The 20,222-nt window shown below is 48.0% G+C and overlaps 1 protein-coding gene across 6 annotated transcripts in view; it reads right to left on the bottom strand.

Moving 5' to 3' along the window:
• Positions 1-20,222, bottom strand: part of KYAT1 (kynurenine aminotransferase 1) — a 35,394-nt gene that overhangs the window by 12,089 nt on the left and 3,083 nt on the right. The window lies entirely within an intron of this gene.

Genomic DNA, 20,222 nt, shown 5'->3' on the forward strand with positions numbered 1-20,222 from the left:
CTGGCTGAAGTCGGACGCTTAACCGACTGCGCCACCCAGGTGCCCCTCCCTCAAAATAAACTTTAAAAAATTCCTTTAAAAAAAATATCACTGGGGCGCCTGGGTGGCGCAGTCGGTTAAGCGTCCGACTTCAGCCAGGTTACGATCTCGCGGTCCGTGAGTTCGAGCCCCGCGTCGGGCTCTGGGCTGATGGCTCAGAGTCTGGAGCCTGTTTCCGATTCTGTGTCTCCCTCTCTCTCTGCCCCTCGCCCGTTCATGCTCTGTCTCTCTCTGTCCCAAAAATAAATAAAAACGTTGGAAAAAAAAAAAAAGTTTATTTTGAGGGAGACAGAGACAGTGCGAGTGGGGGAGGGGAGAGAGAAAGGGAGAGAGAGAATCCCAAGCAGGCTCAGCTCCGTCAGCACAGAGCCTGACTCGGGGCTCAAACCCACGAACTGTGAGATCATGACCTGAGCAGAGACAAAGAGTCAGATGCTTAACCGACTGACTCCACCCTGGTGCCCCATCTTTGTGATCTTCAGTGAGAAGACAATTTCGTAGATACAACACCAAAGATACAGGCAACAAAAGAAAAAACAGAACCAATGGATTTCATCAAAATTAAAAACTTTTGTGCCTCAAAGGATACCATCAAGAAAAGTGAAAAGACAAAAGTATGGGGGGAAAATATCTGCAAATCATAAACGTGAATTTCTCCAAAGAAGATAGATAAACGGCTAACAGGCACATGAAAAGGTGCTCAGCATCCTTAGTCACTGGGCAAAGGCCACTTTATACCACTAGAAGGCTGCTACAAATAACAAGGATAATTACAAGTGTTGTAAGGATACAGAAAGTTTATCAACTAGAAACTCAATGGCAAAACAAATGCCCTTTATTTAAAAAAAACGTTTTTTAATGTTTATTTTTGAAAGAGAGACAGAGGGCGAGTGGGGGAGGGGCAGAGAGCGAGAGGGAGACACAGAATCCAAAGCAGGCTCCAGGCTCCGAGCTGTCAGCGCAGAGCCCGATGCAGGGCTCGAACTCACGAACTGATTTGTAAGATCATGACCCGAGCCTCAGGATGCTCAACCGGCCAAGCCGTCCAGGCACACCAGCAAAACAAGTTCCCTTTAAAGTAGGAACGAGGGGTGCCTGGGTGGCGCAGTCGGTTGAGCGTCCAACTTCAGCCAGGTCAAGATCTCGCGGTCCGTGAGTTCGAGCCCCGCGTCAGGCTCTGGGCTGATGGCTCTCGGAGCCTGGAGCCTGTTTCCGATTCTGTGTCTCCCTCTCTCTCTGCCCCTCCCCCGTTCATGCTCTGTCTCTCTCTGTCCCCCAAAAAATAAATAAACGTTGAAAAAAAAATTAAAAAAAAAAAAAGTAGGAACGAAATTCAAAGAGGTCTCTATCATCACTTCCTTCAACACCATATTGGAAGTCCTAGCTGGCGGGACAAGAAAAGGAAGTTACGTGTATAAGCCCCAGAAGAAATAATACCACCACTATCTGCAAGGGGTATGGCTGACTGCACACAGTGATTCAAACAAATACACAGACGCTAAAACTAACCAAAGCTCAGCAAGGTGGCTACAGTTAAGATCAAAATGCAAAAAGAAACTGCATTGCCACCCCTCCCCCAAAACGCCATCCCCGTCTCTCTTTGGCCCAACTACCAGAGGGTGCATTAAATAGTCTTGGGCACCAGGAAAAAAACCAACCAACCAACCAATCAACCACAAGAGTCAGATAATTACAAATTTTTTTTTAATGGCTATTTATTTTTGAGAGAGCGCACGCAGGAGAGGGGGACAGAAGATTTGAAGCGGGCTCTGCGCGGACAGGCTGACAGCAGCGAGAGCCTGAGGTGCGCCTTGAACTCACGAACTGTGAGGTCATGACCTGAGCCAAACTCAGTTGCTCAGCTGACTGAGCCACCCAGGTGCCCCAGATAATTACAAATGTTTAAAGATGTTTCAAGAATTGGGGCGCCTGGGTGACTCAGTCGGTTAAGCATCTGACTCTTGATTTCGGTTCAGGTCACGATCTCATAGTTGATGAGTTTGAGCCCCACGTCGGGTTCCGTGCTGACAGCACGAAGCCTGTTTGGGATTCTTTCTCCGCCTCTCTCTCCCGCTGTCCCGGTCAAGCTCCTGTTCTCTCTCAAAACAAATAAATACACTTAAAAAAAGAAAGATGCTTCGAGGATGCTGAGAAACTGGAACCCTGGTGCATTGCTTCTGGGAATGTAACATGGCAGCTGTGCCATGTTACATTTGGCTGTTTTACTGTGGAAACAGTTTGGCAGGGTCCTCCAAGTTTACACATAGACTCCCCTCATGACCCAGCAATTCTACTCCTAGGTGTAGACTCCGGAGAAATGAAAACTATGCCCACGCAAAGATTTGTACGTGCATTTTTACAGCAGCATTATTCGTAACAGCCTAAAGCGGAAACCATCTGTCAGTTGATGGACGTCAGTTGATAAACCAAATGTGATACATCCACATGATGGACTAGCATTGGGCAAAAAAAGGGAATGAGGTTCGGCTACAACATGGATACACCTGGACACGTTATGCTAAGTAAAGGGAGCCAGTCACAAAAGCCCACAATTTACATGAATCCATTTGTATGAAAGAGGCAAAGCTATAGAGACAGAGTAGATCAGCGATTGCCTTGCACTGGGGGGGGGGGGGGGGGGGGGGGGGGTGGGAGTCTGTGGGTGGGAATGGGGAATGACCGCCATGGCTACTGGGTATCTCTTTGGTGCGACAGACAAATTCTAAAACTAGACTGTGGTGTGAATATACCATAAGCCAGTGAACAGTACACTTTAAATGGTTGAATTATTTGGTATGCGTCTCGTTCTATCTCAATAAAACTTTTTAAAAAATCACCAAAGTTTAGGGACACCTGGGTAGCTCAGTTGGTTGAGTGCCCGACCCTTGGTTTTGGCGCAGGTCATGGTCTCGAGGTTCGTGGGTTCGAGCCCTGCGTCGGGCTCTGCCTTGTCGATGCAGAGAAGACTGCTTGGGATTCTCTCTCTCTGCTCCTCCCGTGCTCACTTGAGTGCATGCTCGTGCTCTCTCTAAATACATAAATTAATTAATTAACTAGTTAATTAACTTTAAAAAAATCACCAAGGTTTAGGGGCACCTGGCTGGCGCTGTGGGTGGATTGTGTGACTCTTGATCTTGGGGTCGTGAGTTCGAGCCCCATGTTGGGTGTAGAGATTACTTAAAAATAGGGGCATCTGGGTGGCTCAGTCCGTTAAGCATCCGACTTCAGCTAAGGTCATGATCTCACAGTCTGTGAGTTTGAGCCCCGTGTGGGGCTCTGTGCTGACAGCTCAGAGCCTGGAACCTGCTTCAGGTTCTGTGTCTCCCTCCCTCTCTGCCCCTCCCCAACTTGTGCTCTGTCTCTCTCTTCTCAAAAACAAATAAACATTAAAAAAATTTTTTTAAAAATAGATAAAAATCTTTAAAAAAACAAAATAGGGGCACCTGGGTGGCTCAGTTGGTTAAGCATCTGACTCTTGGTTTCAGCTCAGGTCATGATCTCCTGCTTCGTGAGTTCAAGCCGGCGTTGGGCTCTGACATGACAGTGCAGAGCCTGCTTGGGATTCTCTCTCTCTCTGCCCCTCCCCCTATTGCTCTGTCTCTCTTTCTCTCTCTCTCTCTCTCGAAAATAAATAAACTTAAAAAAAACATTTGCAGTTCATGAGTTTGAGCCCCGCGTTGGGCTCTGTGCTGACAGCTGGGAGCCTAGAGCCTGCTTTGCATTCTGTGTCTCCCTCTCTCTCTGCCCCTCCCCTGCTCGCACTCTCTCTCTCTCTCTCAAAAATAAATAAGCATTAGGGGCGCCTGGGTGGCGCAGTCGGTTAAACGTCCGACTTCAACCAGGTCATGATCTCACGGTCCGTGAGTTCGAGCCCCGCGTCGGGCTCTGTGCTGACGGCTCAGAGCCTGGAGCCTGTTTCCGATTCTGTGTCTCCCTCTCTCTCTGCCCCTCGCCCGTTCATGCTCTGTCTCTCTCTGTCCCAAAAATAAATAAACATTGAAAAAAAAAATAAATAAGCACTAAAAAAATTAAAAATGAATAAATAAAGCAAAAAAAAAGGCAGTGCCCTTGTGGTGGCCACAGGAATGTCTCTCTTACTGGCAGGAGCCTGACTGAGGGGATGGCTGTACTCAGAAATCCATCATCCTTAGCACTAAGGCAGTGAAAGTTCCCACAACATATCCGTGGGAGAAATCTGAATACGGCCTGTACGTCAGGTGACATCACTGAATCAATGGTCAGTTTCTTTGGGGTGATAAGGAGGGCTGTTTGTGTTGGGGGGACGGATCGCATTCTTAGGAGGCACGTGAAGTATTGAGGGGTGAGGGGTCAGGACGCCTGCAACTGGCTTCCAAAAGATTCAGCAAAGACAGCCATCCACAAGGGCAGGGCAAAGAGGGAGGTGTTAGCAAATGCGGTGCGCTGCGAGCGAGGGCTGACGCTAGGTGGGAGGCACGGTGTGGGTACTGCACGGTTCTTTTGCCTTTTCTGTAGATCCGGCTTTTTCGGAACAGAAAGCTGAGAGGCAAAGGGGGCAGGTGTACCAACCAGACGCGGTGCGCGGGCACCTGGGAGCGCGAGCGAGGAAATGACTGTCAAGGTGCCACCCTCGCCCCCCAAGACAAGCGCTCAACAAAAACCCACTGAGGTGCTTATCCCCTTATGAATCTCTTAGGAGAGTTTGGTGACTGATTGAGAAAGTATTGAGGGCTATAGGAGAAGGAAGAATGAGTTGAACTGGACCTCTCTGACCCAAAGACGTGGGGCTGAGAGCCAGAGAGAGAGAGAGAGAGAGAGAGAGAGAGAGAGAGAGCGCACACACTGGAAGAGTGTGGGCAGAGAACACCCCACCTCTGCTCTGGGGAAACAGAAAGAAAGAGGCTGCTTGGTTTTGAGCTAGCCACCCCAGGTCTGCCAGGTAATGGTGCCCTAGCCTCCTTTGGGACCCGGCCCCTGTCCTCTGGGAGCTGGACTAGGCTAGTTAGGACTAGTTAGTCTTCATTTCAGGCTCGAATCTGTGCCAGGCAGCAAAGGTTGGGCAGAGCACAGCGTCCTTAGCCAATGGTCCTCAGGGAGTGGGCTGTGGGACGCTGGGTGGGAATGCCACAGCGAGGCTTCATAAGACTTGCAAATATCTTAGACACCCGCTGTGTGGGCTCCACTGAGGGTTCCCAAATGTTAGGGGTGGGTCTGAGGGACAAATGTGAACACTGACCAGGTATTGTAGGGTATGAAGACATCCTTCATTTGTTAGCTCTGCTAATGGTATTGGGGATTTCTTTCTTTCCTCTTAACAGTCCTCATGCTTCAGAGATGTATCCTGAAGTATTTACGACAAAATATTTGGGATTTACTTCAAACTAATCCCAAATGATCCAGATGGTGGAAATAAGAAACGGATGGGGGGACAGATAAAGTAAGCTGGGCCATGGATTGAGACTGGGAGGGTCAGTATACTCTACTCTCTACTTCTGTATGTATTTAAAATGTTCCCGGGGTGCCTGGGTGGCTCAGTGGGTTGAGCATACGACTTCCGCTCAGGTCATGATCTCACGGCTTGTGAGTTTCAGCCCCGCGTCAGGCTGGCTGCCATCAGCAGAGAACCTGCTTTGGATCCTCTGTCTCCCTCTCTCTCTCTGCTTCTCCCCCACTCGCATTCTCTCTTTCAAAAATAAATAAACATTAAAAATATTAGTAATAAAAAATAAAACGTTCCACACCCACGAGGAGGAAGTCAGAGCCACAACATGGAAGGAGGCTGGGCCCCTGATGCTCGAGGAACCATCGCTTATCTCTGGATTTAGTTGGGGCTTGAGGGGAAGGTAGATCTTGCTTAAGCTGCTGTTATTTGGGGTTCTCTTTCATTCACAGCAAATTAGGCCTCACCTAATTTGATTGCTAAGCCCTGTCAATCAATACCGTCAGCTCCAAACCACCGAGAGCACAGCCGTGATTGAAAACGATAGAGTGAGGGAATGTGCACACCACGGGGCTGTGAGGTCTCAGCGAGAGGGTGTTAGAACTTATTACAGGATTTGGACTTTGGTGGAGTGATTTGGGGGAGGGTCCAGGGAAGCAGGACTTTGGTCTGGACTGGCGCTTTCAGAAGCAGGGATCACTTTACGGTTGGATATCACAAATCTTATTTGTAGGGAGGCGGGCTGGAGCGAGGCTAGCTGTCACAGGTGTAGAAGCAGCCCCCCACATGTGCCAGGGGAGGGGGCGCTAGGTTTTGTGTGCCTTCGAAGACGTTCACGTTGGTCTGTGTTCAGACGTGATTACAGAATGTTCTCCCTGGATATCGATGTTCTGTGCGGTTGTCCACGTTCAAGAGAACACAAGTCCTATCTTTGGGTGCCAGGCCAGCTCCTGGATTCCAGAAGCTGCTTTTCTCTTCCTAAATCCTCGAATCAAGAATAAAATCCAAAGTCTTTACCGTCTACTAGAAGGCCCTGTAAAATCGGATGTGAGGCCGCCTGTCCCGGGTCACGTCTTGCCCCTGTCCCTTTCACTTGTTTTCCTCCAGCCACACTTGCCATTCCTGTCTACTTGGGTCCCTGCATCCACTCTCCTTCTAGAGCGGTGTCAGAGAACTTTTCCGGTATGGGGCCAGGGTCAATACGGTGGGCTTTGCAGGACATCCTGTCTCTGTCACAGCTCCTTAGCTCTACCGTTGCAGGGAGACAGAAACCTTGGACAACACATACACCAATGAATGAGCTTGCGTCTCAGTAACACTGTATTGAAAAACCCTGGTGGCAGACCAGGTCCGGACTGTGGGCCCTCCTGGAATCTTGAACTCTCAGACTCATCCACACTTAGCCTCTGGCAATTTCTCAGTCACGTTTAGGTCTTCCCACCCCTGAACGGGGCCCATGCGGAGGTTTCTGTTCTGGTTAAGTTGTGATTCTCTGGATCTGCTGGTTTTTCTAATTTTGGGGGCAGTGGTTTGCCCTGTGACCTCACTTCTCTAATGGGTCTAAGGAGAGGTGTTGGTTTTTCAGTTGGTTCAACTTTCTGCTTGTTAGGATGGAGTGATGACGTCCCAAGCTCTTTCCGTGTGGGACTGGAAGCCGGAAGTCCAATATAGCCTGCCTGTTCACATAACCTAGTAACTGTCAGTATAATACTCCAACTTCACTATAAAGGAGAAATGAAGGAAAATAATTTAGAACCCAATAGTCAGGCTTGCCCACCCTAGAAGATTCCATGAAGTAGACAGCTGCTTCACCTGCTTTTAAGAAGTTCAGTCTGACCAGTGCAGCTACTTAGCCTGTCCCTTCTAAACCCTGACCCAGCCCAGGCTCTTCCCTCACAGTCACCCAAAGCGTTTCTGAGCGCTGACCATCAGCCATCTGTCCAAAGGTGAGACACATCCTCCTTATGTTCTTCAATCATCAGCTGCGTCCAGAAGCTTTAATCTTCTCCGGCCGTGCCCTGGCTTAGGGGCTGAGACTACTGTAGGGACCAGACGCTGGCAGGGCCCCACCATATGAGCTGCTGGGCCCCGGGCGAGGGTGGAGGGTTGAAGTGGGATGGGGAGGAAAGAGGCTGACAAGCACTCTCTCCTTCGTACATCCAGCAAGTATTTCCTGACAAGCACAAAGGCACGTGTTATGGTTTGAAATGTGTCCCCTGAAAGTATGTGTTGAAGAGTCCCGAGCCCCAGTGCCTGTGAATGGAACCTTATTTGGAAATAGGATTTTTGTAGAGGTGACCAATGTAGGATGAGGTCATACTGGACCTTAATCCAGTATGACTGGTGTCCTCAGAAGAAGGGAGAAGATGGGGCACCTGGGTGGCTCAGTCAGTTGAGTATTGGACTTTGGCTTGGGTCATGATCTCACGGGTTTGGGGGTTCGAGCCCTGCATCGGGCTCTCTGGTGTCAGCACAGAGCCCACTTTAGATCCTCGGTCCTCTCTCTGCCCCTCCCCGCTGCTCATTCTCTCTCTCTCTCATTCTCTCTCAAAAATAAACAAACATTAAAAAAAAATTTAAGGGGTACCTGGGTGGTTCAGTCAGTTGAGTGTCTGACTTCGGCTCAGGTCACGATCTTGTGGTTCATGAGTTCAAGCCCTGTATGGAGCTTGCTGCTGTGGGCGTGGAGCCCCGCTTCGGATCTTCTGTCCCCGCCCCCCACCCCCACCCCGCCTCTTCCCTGCTTGCACTCTCTCTCTCAAAAATAAGTCTTGAAAAAAATTAAAAAGAAGGAGGAGAAGAAGAAGGAGGAGAAGAAGAAGGAGGAGGAGAAGGAGGAGGAGGAGGAGGAGATAGAAGAGACACAGACACACAAGGAAAAAGCCATGTGAGGACGGAGGCAGAGATTAGGGTGAGGCATCTTCAAGCCAAGGAACAGTATGGATTGTTGGCAACACCACGAGCTAAGAGAAAAGCACAGGACAGATTCTCCTCTAGAGCCTTCAGAGAAAGTATGGCCCTGCTGACACCTTGCTTCTGGATCTCTAGTCTCCAGAACTGTGAAAGAAAAACTTTCTGTTGTGTAAAACCACTCAGCTTGGGGTACTTTGTTTCGGTAGCTTCCGGAAACTAATGCGCTGGGGCACTAGGGGGCGCCCTGGGCATCTGCCCCATAGCTGGGAGTTTGGGAGGGCTCCCCACACAAGGGGGCATTCAAGCTGGATCCCAAAGCTGGTAAAGTGTGCCAGGCAGAGAGGATGGTGCAAAGGCCCGGGAGTGGGAGAGTGCTAGGAGATCCCAGGAGCCGAGAAGTCAGTTTGGCTAGAGTTTACTCTCTAATTTCTCAGAACTGAGTCGCTTCCCAGGGGAACCCTGCAGGAAGTATTCCCTGATCCCCGTAGCTAAGACCCAGAGCTTGCAGCAACAAAGGGTAGTGTGATTCTTATCCGAGGAGGGATATTCCACAGTGTGTCATACCAGGGGGAAGGTGCCAGCATGCTTCAGCCTCCCTCGGCCCCGGGACATGAAGCCCATGGCCAGGTCTGAGTTCAGCGCTGTTCAGCACTGGTCACAGTAGACGACTTATGCCTGCCACATGTTCTAGGGGGACCAACTGTCCTGCTTGCCCAGACTGAGGGGTTTCTCGGGACATGGGATCTTCAGTGCTAAAACTGGGAGCATCCTGGGCAAATGGGGAAGGCTGGTCTCCTTGGATTGGCCGAATGCAGGATGGCTGCTCCTGTTCTGGGCCCAAGGTTCTGCTGACTCCTGTAGAAGGACCCTTGTCTGCTGCCTCCTGACCAAAATCTACGGGTGTCCAGCGGGCTGATCCTCTCTCTGACACCCTTGCCCACATCATTACACGTCTATGAATTCTGCCCTTTCTCCTAAAGTGACTACATCCAGGGGTGCCTGGGTGGCTCAGTCAGTTAAGCGTCCACCTCTTGGTTTTGGCTGAGATCGTGATCTGACAGTTAGTGAGTTCGAACCTTGCATTGGGCTCCATATGGTCAAAGCCTGCTTGGGATTCTCTCTGCCTCCCTCTCTGCCCTTCCCTGGCTCACACTCTCTTGCTCAAAATAAATAAATAAACTTAAAAAAATAAATAAATAAATAAAGTGACTACAGCTCCTTTGCCTTAAACTATGCCTTTATCATCTCACTGGATTACAGCACTGGGAATGATATTAATACAACCAGCTCTAATCTCCTGAGTGCTTACTTTGTACCAGACTCTGTGTTAAGGACTGTAGGTCATCAGACCCTTTTCTAAAAATGTTTATTTATTTATATTTCAGAGAGAGAGAGAGAAAATAAGCAGGGGAGGGGCGGAGAGAGGGAGACAAAAAAGCCAAAGCAGCCTCTGTTCTGTCAGCACACAACCCAACGTGGGGCTCGAACTCACAAACTATGAGATGGTGACCTGAGCTGACGTCAAAGGCTTAACCAGCTAAGCCACCCAGGCGCTCCGATCATCAGACCCTTTTAAAGGCCCTGGGAAGAACGTGCTTTCCTCACCTCCATTAACAGGCAAAAACACGGTAATAAACATAATATAACAACTAACGCTCATATTCAGCTTCTGGAGGTCGAAGGAAGGTCCGCACCATCCACTGCCCGGTACAGGGCAGAAGGTCACACTCACAAGGGAAAAGATCCCACCCAGCTCATGGCCCTTCCCCCTCCTCTGCCACAACCTCAGCCCCTCTCACCCTCTCTGGGCACTGCCTGCTCTGGGGAAAGGTGGTGTCTTGGGGTTGGAGGTGGCCAAGGCCCCCTGGCTTCACAGAGGGCAAGCAGAGCCCTTGCTGGATGAGGATGTACTTAACCAGTCTGGCTGCCTCGGGGCTCGAGCTGGAAACCAGGCTCCGGCTTTCACTGCAGGGGATAGTCCTGTAGGCGGTGATGCGTGTGTCCTGGGCGAGTCTTGGGGAATGGGAGTTAGCATCACGCTGCACCCTCTGTGGGGCAGATCTGTCCTACTGCTGCCAGACCCTTTGTGCCTGCCCGGGACTGAGCCTGGAATAGTCCCCTGCGGGGAGGAGTAGAACACAGACTTTGGTATCCCGCAGATCTTGGCCGTGTGAGCTGAGGCAAGTCACTTCACCTCTCTGAATGTCAGTCTCCTTGTGGATAAAATCAATAAAAATAAGATAATTCATGGAAAGTATTTTCCTTAGTGCCCGGCACATAAAAGATGCCCAGCAAATGATAGATATTCCTAACAGAGTGGACGCTTAATGAATGCTCACTGGGTCACTAGTGAAACTATGACATGTGGGGCTAGATGTGTGTGAATTCACTTATGTTCATTGGCAGGGCTGACTCCTCTATCAGACCTCTGCAGAAGGCATAGTGCTCAGGACCTGCCATACGTTGAGGAGCCCATGAAAGTGTTTTAATTTATTTTAAATTTTAACTTATTTTATTTTATTATTTTTAATTTTTTTAATGTTTACTTATTATTATTATTATTATTGAGAGAGAGAGCTAGCATGAGCAGGGGAGGGGCAGAGAGAGAGGGAGAGAGAATCCCAAGCAGGCTTGCGCCATCAGCACAGAGCTGGACACGGGACTTGATCCCACAAACCATGAGATCATGACCTGAACCAATGTCAAGAGCCAGCCACTTAACCGAATGAGCCACCCAGGCATCCCGAGTTTTATCTTAAAATAAGGGGGGAAAAAGGGAATATAATAACGATGAACGTGTAATAACAAATCCAGTCTAGATGATGTTCATTCTTTATACCTCATGGTTGTAAAATACAATTTATACTTCTTTTAATGGAGAAAGGGCCCCATGAAAGTCACAATGTGACCTTGAACGTAGGTAAATTGTTTGTGGTTACGACTTCACGCGCAAATATGAGTGGCTGTATTTGAGCATGTGCACACATCTCTGTGTCTGTCTGTGAGCATGCAGGTGTAGTGGGGGCAGTTTCCAGACACTTGAAGGGGAGGGAGAAGGCACTGAGGGTCTGATCCGAGGCCAGGAAGGGACAGGTAGCCCTGTGGGTGGCCCTCACCCAGGAACACCACCAGGTGTTCAAAGTGGTGCCCTGGGCAAGGAGAGGGTTTGAAGGACTTGTTGTTCTGGAAGCTGCCAGCAGGGGGCGCAAGGACCCGGCACTGCCTAGACTTCAGCCTAGTTGGCCCTGGGACTCCACACATTTGGGCAGAGGGTGACCTTTGTGCCACAGGAGGGTACTGTGGCCTCACTGCACTGAGGGGGCCCACAGCGGGTCACGTGCTTGTCCGGGCCTACCGTGAGGTGGGCCTGCTGACCTTCCAGTCCAGAGTCCTCCCACTGACTGGGACAACCCAGGGACCGCCAGGGGCCTCATTCACAGGCACCTAGTGGCTCTGCAGGTGGCCTTTCTCAGGCCCCACTCGCCTCCAACTCCCCATGCCTCACCCCTCAACCTCTAGGAAGCTGACTGCTCTATAGCCCTGAGGTGTGTCCTAAGACCGAAGACCTTTTATTTACTGCACACTTTCTCTGTGCGAGGCAGCCTGCCAGAACCATCCGTGTTCCATCACTTTAAAATCCATGAGAGGGACGCCTGGGTGGCGCAGTCGGTTAAGCGTCCGACTTCAGCCAGGTCACGATCTCGCGGTCCGTGAGTTCGAGCCCCGTGTCGGGCTCTGGGCTGATGGCTCAGAGCCTGGAGCCTGTTTCCGATTCTGTGCCTCCCTCTCTCTCTGCCCCTCCCCCGTTCATGCTCTGTCTCTCTCTGTCCCAAAAATAAATAAAAAACGCTGAAAAAAAAATTAAAAAACAAAACAAAACAAAAAAAAAACACTGAGATACCAGAAGTTAAGCATCTTTAAAAAAAAAAAAAAAGAAGAAGAAACAATCTTTGCAACAAATGTGCTACGACAGCTTGATAGCCATACACAAAAGAATGGAGTTGGACTTGAAGGGAATCAACGACCTTGACCACATTCTTGCTAGTGTCCTTTGATGCACAAGTTTCAATTTTTATGATGTCCAAACATAGAACTACCTTACAACCTAGCAATTTCACTCCTAGGTAATATACTGAAAAGAAATGAAAATCCACACTCACACAGAAACGTGTACACGAACGTCCGCAGGAGCACTGTTGATGATTATCAAAAGGTGGAAATCATCTACGTGTCCATCAGTGGATGAACGAGTACACGGTGGTATGTTCGCACAACGGAATATTATTCAGCCATAGAAAGGAACAATAGACATACCGACTCATGCAGCAGCTTGGCTGCACTTTGAAAACATACTGAGTGAAAGAAGCCAGACATAGGAGGTGACAACAGGATACGATTCCTTTCCTAGGTGACATCTAGAATAGGCAAATCCATACAGTCTGAAGGAGGTCAGTAGTAAACAGGAGACAGGAGGGAGAGACGAGGAGTGATCATGTAATGGGTAGAAGTGTTTTTCTGGAGTAATGAGAAAGTTTTGAAACTAGAGAGGAGTAGAGGTTGCACACAACATCGTGAATACACTGAATGCCACTGACTTGTACACTTTAAAATGGTTGATTGTAGGTTATGTGAATTTCACTTCAATTTTTATAAGGTAGGGTGATAAAAAATAGCTGTTGAAGAACAATATAAGCCCATTTGCCTTTTTTATTTAAAACGTTTTTTTAATGCTAATTTATTTATTTTGAGAAAGAGAGAGCCGAGTACAAGCAGGGGAGGGGCAGAGAGGGGGAGGGAGAGAGAGAGAGAGAGAGACAGACAGACAGAGAGAGAGAGAGAGAGAGAATCCCAAGCAAGCTCCGTGTTGCCAGCCACCCTGGGATCATGACCTGAGGTGAAATTAAGAGTCAGACACAAAAAACTCAGCCACCCAGGCACCCCTAAAGTGTTTTCTTCCTTTACAAAAATGTATCAGTGGGGGGCCTGGCTGGCTCAGTGGATCTAACACGGGACTTTTGACGTCCAGGGTCCTGAGCCCAAGCCCCACGTTGGGTGTAGAGCCTACTTTAGAAAATGCGGGCACCCTGGTGGCTCAGTCAGTTAAGTGTCTGACTCCCGAGTTTGATCCTAGGGTCATTGGATCGAGCCCCGTGTCGGGCTCTGTGCTGAGTGTGGAGCCTGCTTGGGATTCTCTCTCTCCCTCTGCCCCTCTTCCCCATTTGCAGGCTCTTTCTCTCTCAAAAAAAAATTTTTTTTGTAAAAAAAAAAAAAATGTATCAAGCGGGTGCCTGGGTGGCTCAGTCAGTTAAGCGTCTGACTTCGGCTCAGGTCATGATCTCATGGTTCATGGGTTTGAGCCCCACGTTGGGCTCTATGCTGACAGCTCAGAACCTGGAGCCTGCTTCGGATTCTATGTCTCCCTCTCTCTCTGTCCTTCCCCTGCTCACACTCTGTCTCTGTCTCTCTCTTTCAAAAGTAAACATTAAAAAATTTTTTTAAAAAATGTATCAAGGATAATCTTCAGGGTGGCTCTCCAAAGGAAACAGAATCACTCTCTCGAAGAGATACCCATACTCCCATGTTCATTACATTATTCACAATAGCCAAGATATGGAAACATCCTATGTGTTCACTGATGGATGGATGGATGGATAAAGAAAATGTGGTTTATGTGGGAATGCAAGCTGGTGCAGCCACTCTGGAAAACAGTATGGCGGTTCCTCAAAAAAACTAAAAATAGAACTACCCTTACTACCCAGCAATTGCACTACTAGGCATTTATCCAAGGGATACAGGTGTGCTGTTTTGAAGGGACACATGCACCCCCACGTGTATAGCAGCACTCTCGACAGTAGCCAAAGGATGGAAAGAGCCCAAATGTCCATCGATGGATGAATGGATAAAGAAGATGTGGTCTATATAGACAATGGAGCATTACTCGGCAATCAAAAAGAATGAAATCTTGCCTTTTGCCACTACGTGGATGTCACTGGAGGTATTATGCTAAGTGAAATTAGTAAGAGAAAGACAAATATCATATGACTTCACTCATACGAGGACTTTAAGAGACAAAACAGATGAACATAAGGGAAGGGAAGCAAAAATGATATAAAAACAGGGAGGGGGACAAACCAGAAGAGACTCATAAATATGGAGAACAAACAGAGGGTTACTGGAGGGGTTGTGGGAGGGGGGATGGGCTAAATGGGTGAGGGGCATTAAGGAATCTACTGCTGAAATCACTGTTGCACTAGATGCTAACTAATTTGGATGTAAATTTAAAAAATAAAATTAAAATAATTTTTTTTAAAGATAGGAAAAAATAAAAAAATAAGGTATACCATTATTATAAACACTGTTCGTATTCAAACATAATCTCAACATGACAAGTCATTTTGCTCAGAGAGTCCACAGTATCACAGGCAGAAAGCATGAGGTACCTGAGAAAAAAGAATACAAAGGGAGTCCTGGAGGACAGCATAATTACCCCAACTACAATGAAGAAAGAATTCATTTGTTTTATATGTGGGTGTTTAACATGAGTAAGATTTGACGATGGTCAAGGGGGAGATCCCAAGGAAAAGAAACGGCCAAAGCAAAGACATGTGGCCAGGAAATTATTAAGTTTGTACAAGGAACAGCAAGAACTTTGGGCAGAGAAACGGTAGAGAGCAGTGAGAAACAGAATTACTAAGGTTGGTCATGTGTTTGCTTGTTAGAAAACACGCACACATAAAGGAAGGACACAGATTATTTTCATTGTTTTCAAATGTGATTCCTAAATGTCTTGTAACAAAACTAAAGCACCACGCTACATCGTTGTCAAAAACCCAAAACATACACACATGCAAATCCACAAGTGAGGAGATGTAGAGCACTGGTTCAAATGAGTGTAATTCACTGTCCTAGTCTAACTGCAAGGAAAGAATTGAAAGCAAACGCATTCAAAATCCTTCACATGGGGCGCCTGGGTGGCGCAGTCGGTTGGGCGTCCGACTTCAGCCAGGTCACGATCTCGCGGTCCGTGAGTTCGAGCCCCGCGTAAGGCTCTGGGCTGATGGCTCAGAGCCTGGAGCCTGTTTCCGATTCTGTGTCTCCCTCTCTCTCTGCCCCTCCCCCGTTCATGCTCTGTCTCTCTCTGTCCCAAAAATAAATAAACGTTGAAAAAAAATTTAGAAAAAAAAAAAATCCTTCACAGAATGCTAACAAAGGAATATTTAAAAATGGAGTTCCAGAAACTTGTCATTTGATGTCCTATAATGTTTTAGTGATGTGATTATCCTCAAGCATGCTATTATTATGAAACAGTAAATCTGATGTGAACTGGAAAAAAAGAGAAAGAAAATGTGGTTTATGTATATAACGGAATGTTATCCAGCCTTAAAAAAGAAGGAAGGTCTGCCATTTGCTACAACACGAATGAATCTGGCAGGTGTGATGCTGGGTAAAATAAGCCAAAGGCGACACTGTGTGGGGTCATTTATATGCAGAATCTGGGTGGGAAAAAGTTGAACTGCTGGAAACAGAGTAGAATGGTGGTTGCTGGGCTACGGGGTAAGGGTAGTGGGGAGAGGCTGCTGAAAGGGTATAATCTTTGTTAAAAGATGAATGAGTTCTGTGGACCTAATATATAAATGGTGACTAGAGTTGATAATCCTACATTATCTAATTTTTCAAAGTTTATTTATTTATTTTTAAGAGCGAGCAAGAGAGAGCAAGAGGGACAGAGAAGAGAGAGGGATAGAGAGAATCCCAAGCAGGATCAATGCTGTCAACGCAGAGCCCGACGCAGGGCTTGAACCCACAGACCGTGAGATCATGACCTGAGCCAAAGTCGGTCGCTCAACCGACTGAGCCACTCAGGTGCCCCCGGCATCCCTGTATTGTACAACTTAAATTTGCTAGGAGAGTAGATCTTAAGACTTCTCACCAAGGGGGGCAGGGGGGAGAAAAAAAGAAAGGTAGCTATGTAAAGTGATGGATGTATTAATTAACTTGATTGTGGGAATAAACTTCACAATATATACACGTATCAAATCATGTATAATTTAAATGTATCACAAACTTAATAATTTTTTAATTTTAATTTTTTTGAGAGAGAGAGAGAGAGAGAGAGAGAGAGAGAGAGAGAGAGAGAGAGAATCCCAGGCAGGCTCCACACTCCACACGGAGCCTGACTTGGGGCTCGATCCCATGACCCTGGGACCTGAGCTGAAATCAAGAGTCGGACACTGTACCGACTGAGCCACCCAGGTCCCTGAAATGTATTACAGTTTTATTTGTCAATTATAACTCAATAAATCGGGGGGGGGGTGAATTACTGAGAGTAGTTTGAACAATGCTTGTTTTCTAGTTGTGTAACTTAGGATACGGAACAAGAATCTTTTGTCAGCATTGATGAGTGAACACACTCCTTTCTGAGTTTAGATCAACTTCAATTTTATCCCTTGTACTTCAATGTCATGAAGTATATCCGGGAGTTCCTTTAATGTGCCGGCATCACTTCCTCTGGGACACCTTCATCCTTCATCAGAGCCACATTCGTCACCTATGTCGATCAATTTGCCTTCACTAAGTGTCTCTGGTTGCACATCTGGAGTTTCTGGAACAGCAACGAGCTGCTGTGTCAACATCCCCACAACGGGCTATTTCTTTTATCACCCCATTTACACTCTGCATTTCTTTGCTGCACGTTTGTCTTTGTTGGCCGGTTCCTTCATCTGATTATCCGGTTTTGTAGCCTGTCATCTGGGTTTATCGCTGGGAGACAGAGGTCAACACGACCCCGAGCTTTGGGGTCGGTGTGAGAACTGAATACCGTGCACCGTGACCAATCAGGGTCAGGCTTTGGAAGAAGCAACGTGATTAGTCACTGACCACCAAGCACACCCGATATTGCCGTAGTCACTGGTGGACCGAAGGGTAGGAAGGTTTGTACTTCATGCAACTGCTCATAGTTCATAGAACATGGCAACTGAAATCTGAATCGTGTTGTTGAGACACTGGCGTTATTTCACTGAACCGCGGTGTCTGAAACTCGTTCTGCCGTGCAAAGCAAGGATAGCTTGATCATGTATGTATCTGTACGGAAGGCTGTTTCCAGGGACACCACTAAATTATTAATAGTGGCTTTCTCTGGGACTGGGTTTGGGGTCTTATAAACTTGTATACTTTTTTTTTTTTTTTTTAACAAGGCTGTAAAGCTCTGGAATCAGACAGACCTTGGACTGAAGCCACTTACTAGCCGTGTGACTTTTTGCAAAGTATTAAATCTTTCTGAGAAGCGTGTCTTTTTTGCTTTGAAAGTTTATTTATTTTGAGAGAGAGCACGGGAGGGGCAGAGAGAGGGGGAGAGAGAGAATCCCAAGCAGGCTCTGCACTATCAGCGCACGGAGCCCCCACGCAGGGTTCAAACTCACGAGCCGTGGGATCATGACCTGAGCCGAGATCAAGAGTCGGAGGCTTAACTGACTGAGCCGCTCAGGCGTACCTCCCCACACACTTCTTTTTTTCTAAGAATCATTTCTGTGTAGGAACGACGGTAGCACCTGCCTCACAGAGTTGTAGCGAGAAGCCAGTGAGAGGACACAAGAAAATCGCTTAGCGTGGTGCCCGCAGAGAGTCTGTGCTCCACAAATGTCGTCATTGTTATCATCAGTCCTCAACTATTAGTCCCATAAGCATTGTAGGCAAGGCAGGCGCTATGGCAGCACTGGGGAGGCCAGCCCCGCCTGGAGGGGAGCAGAAATGCACCAGATGACCTTTAGGACACCTTCCAGGGCCGCTCCCCCCGGCCTCTAAGGTCTCAGGCTTCCTTGCTGCCAGGCCAGGGGCTGGGTGCCAGTGGTTAGTGCCCTCCCCCAACACAGAACTCTACCAGCTTGGGCAGATCCTGGGCCACCTCTTGGCCAGCAGGTGAATGACCCCTCGGGAAATGCCTCAGTGACGAAGTCTCCGGTGGCTGATGTCAGCCACGTGTCCCATTGGATCAGTCTTGCCAAGAAGCCCGCGTTAATACCAGATCCAAAGCCCCGGTAGCTGGCCTTTGGAGTTGGCCTGAATGCAGACAGACTCTGCAGGTTCTATGTTCTCTCCTCTTCCGAGCATACAAATTGTTTGCTTTTGTTTTTTTGTTTGTAACTTTTTATTTTGGGTAGGCTCCATGCCCAACGTGAGGCTTGAACTCATGACCCTGAGATCAAGAGTCGCATGCTCTACCAACCGAGCCAGCCAGGTGCCCCTAATTTGTTTTCGAATAGACGTCTGTGCCCCTGCCCTGCATGCCCCCCAGTCTGATCTCCCTGGCAGGGTCCAGTCTCAGCCCTGCCTCGTCTCTCCCTCCGTGTCCACTTGGGCCTTCCTCTGAACTCAGAGATCACCTACTCTACATCTGATCCCTGCACTTCTGTAATCTTTTATTATTATTATTATTATTTTTTAATGTTTATTTATTTTTGAGAGAAGGAGAGAGACAGAGCATGAGTAGGGGAGGGGCAGACAGAGAGGGAGACACAGAATCCAAAGCAGGCTCCAGGCTCTGAGCTGTCAGCACAGAGCCTGATGCGGGGCTCAAACTCACAGATCGTGAGATCATGACCTGAGCCGAAGTCGGACACTTAACTGACTGAGCCACCCAGGTGCCCCAGTAATCTTGAGAAAAACCTAGTAGGAAGGCACTATCATCCCTATTTTTCTCAAAGGAGAACAACAAAGGTCATTCAGCTGAGAGCCTACTTTGGGATTCAAATCTTGGGGTTCGCGGGCTTCCAAAGTCCAAAGTCTTGCCCCAAACATCCCTCTTTTCAGGAGGTGGGTGTTGACCTCTGTTGGCTCCCCTGGGGACTGGAGTCACGTCCTTTGGGCTTCCATACCACATGGCAGCTTGCGAGGCAAGCAAGGGGATTTTGGCTTGGGCCCACATCACCTAAGCCCATTCTATGCAATACAGAGAGATGGTTTTAGTGTTTCTCAAAAGGGGCACACTTAGTATTTGGGGTGAGTCAGTTCTCTACTGGGAAGATCTATCCGGTGTCTGGAAGGATGTTTAGCATCCTCTGGCTCAAAACGTCAGATGCTCCCAGTTACTGAGAAAACAGAAATGTTGGTGTCTCTGGAGAAGGGGCCTGGGGAAGGCGTACCGTGCCCAGGCAAGACCAGCCTGTTCCACGAACAATCCCAGAAAATGAAAGCTTGGACATGGATGGAGTGGTCCCAAGCTCCACTCTGGACCGTGCTCATTCCATGCCACAAACCAGATCTCTAGGCTCAGTTTCCTTGTCTGTACAAGGGGATAGCCATAATGCAGTCATTCACAGAAAGCATTCAAGACAGGTCCTGGCCCACAGGAACCAGTCAATAAGAAGCTGTTGACACTGAAACAAATATGGTGTCCATGAAAATTAGTTAATCAAGCAGGGCAACAAAGTCTCATGCCAGAAAATGAATCTTGACTTTTCTTCCTCTTTCTCTCTCTCTCTCTCTCTCTCTCTCTCTCAAATCTAACAGCAGATAATCCCTACAGGACACATGTTTCCTGAAAACTTGTTGAGTCAATGGTTCTGACCCAAGGGAAGTGGTGTCTGGAGAGATCTGACAAGCACACTGACTTACACATAGTTTTCCCTAGACTTTGGAACTGGCAAAGGAGAGAGAAATGACTTCTGAAGCCCAGAGGCAGGTTTCTGGGCCAGGGGGGCTGGTGGGTGGAGACCCTGAGTAAGACAGACAGGAGGTAGCCCACTCCTTCCTCCTGGCACAGGACCCAGATCCAAAATCGAAACCTCACTCTTTAAGGTAGTTTTTGTTTTTGTTTTGTTTTTTTAATTTTTTTTTTCAACGTTTTATTTATTTT

This window comes from Herpailurus yagouaroundi, unplaced genomic scaffold, assembly GCF_014898765.1.
Source record: "Herpailurus yagouaroundi ecotype Mexico unplaced genomic scaffold, PumYag 160, whole genome shotgun sequence".
Classification (NCBI taxonomy): domain Eukaryota; kingdom Metazoa; phylum Chordata; class Mammalia; order Carnivora; family Felidae; genus Herpailurus; species Herpailurus yagouaroundi.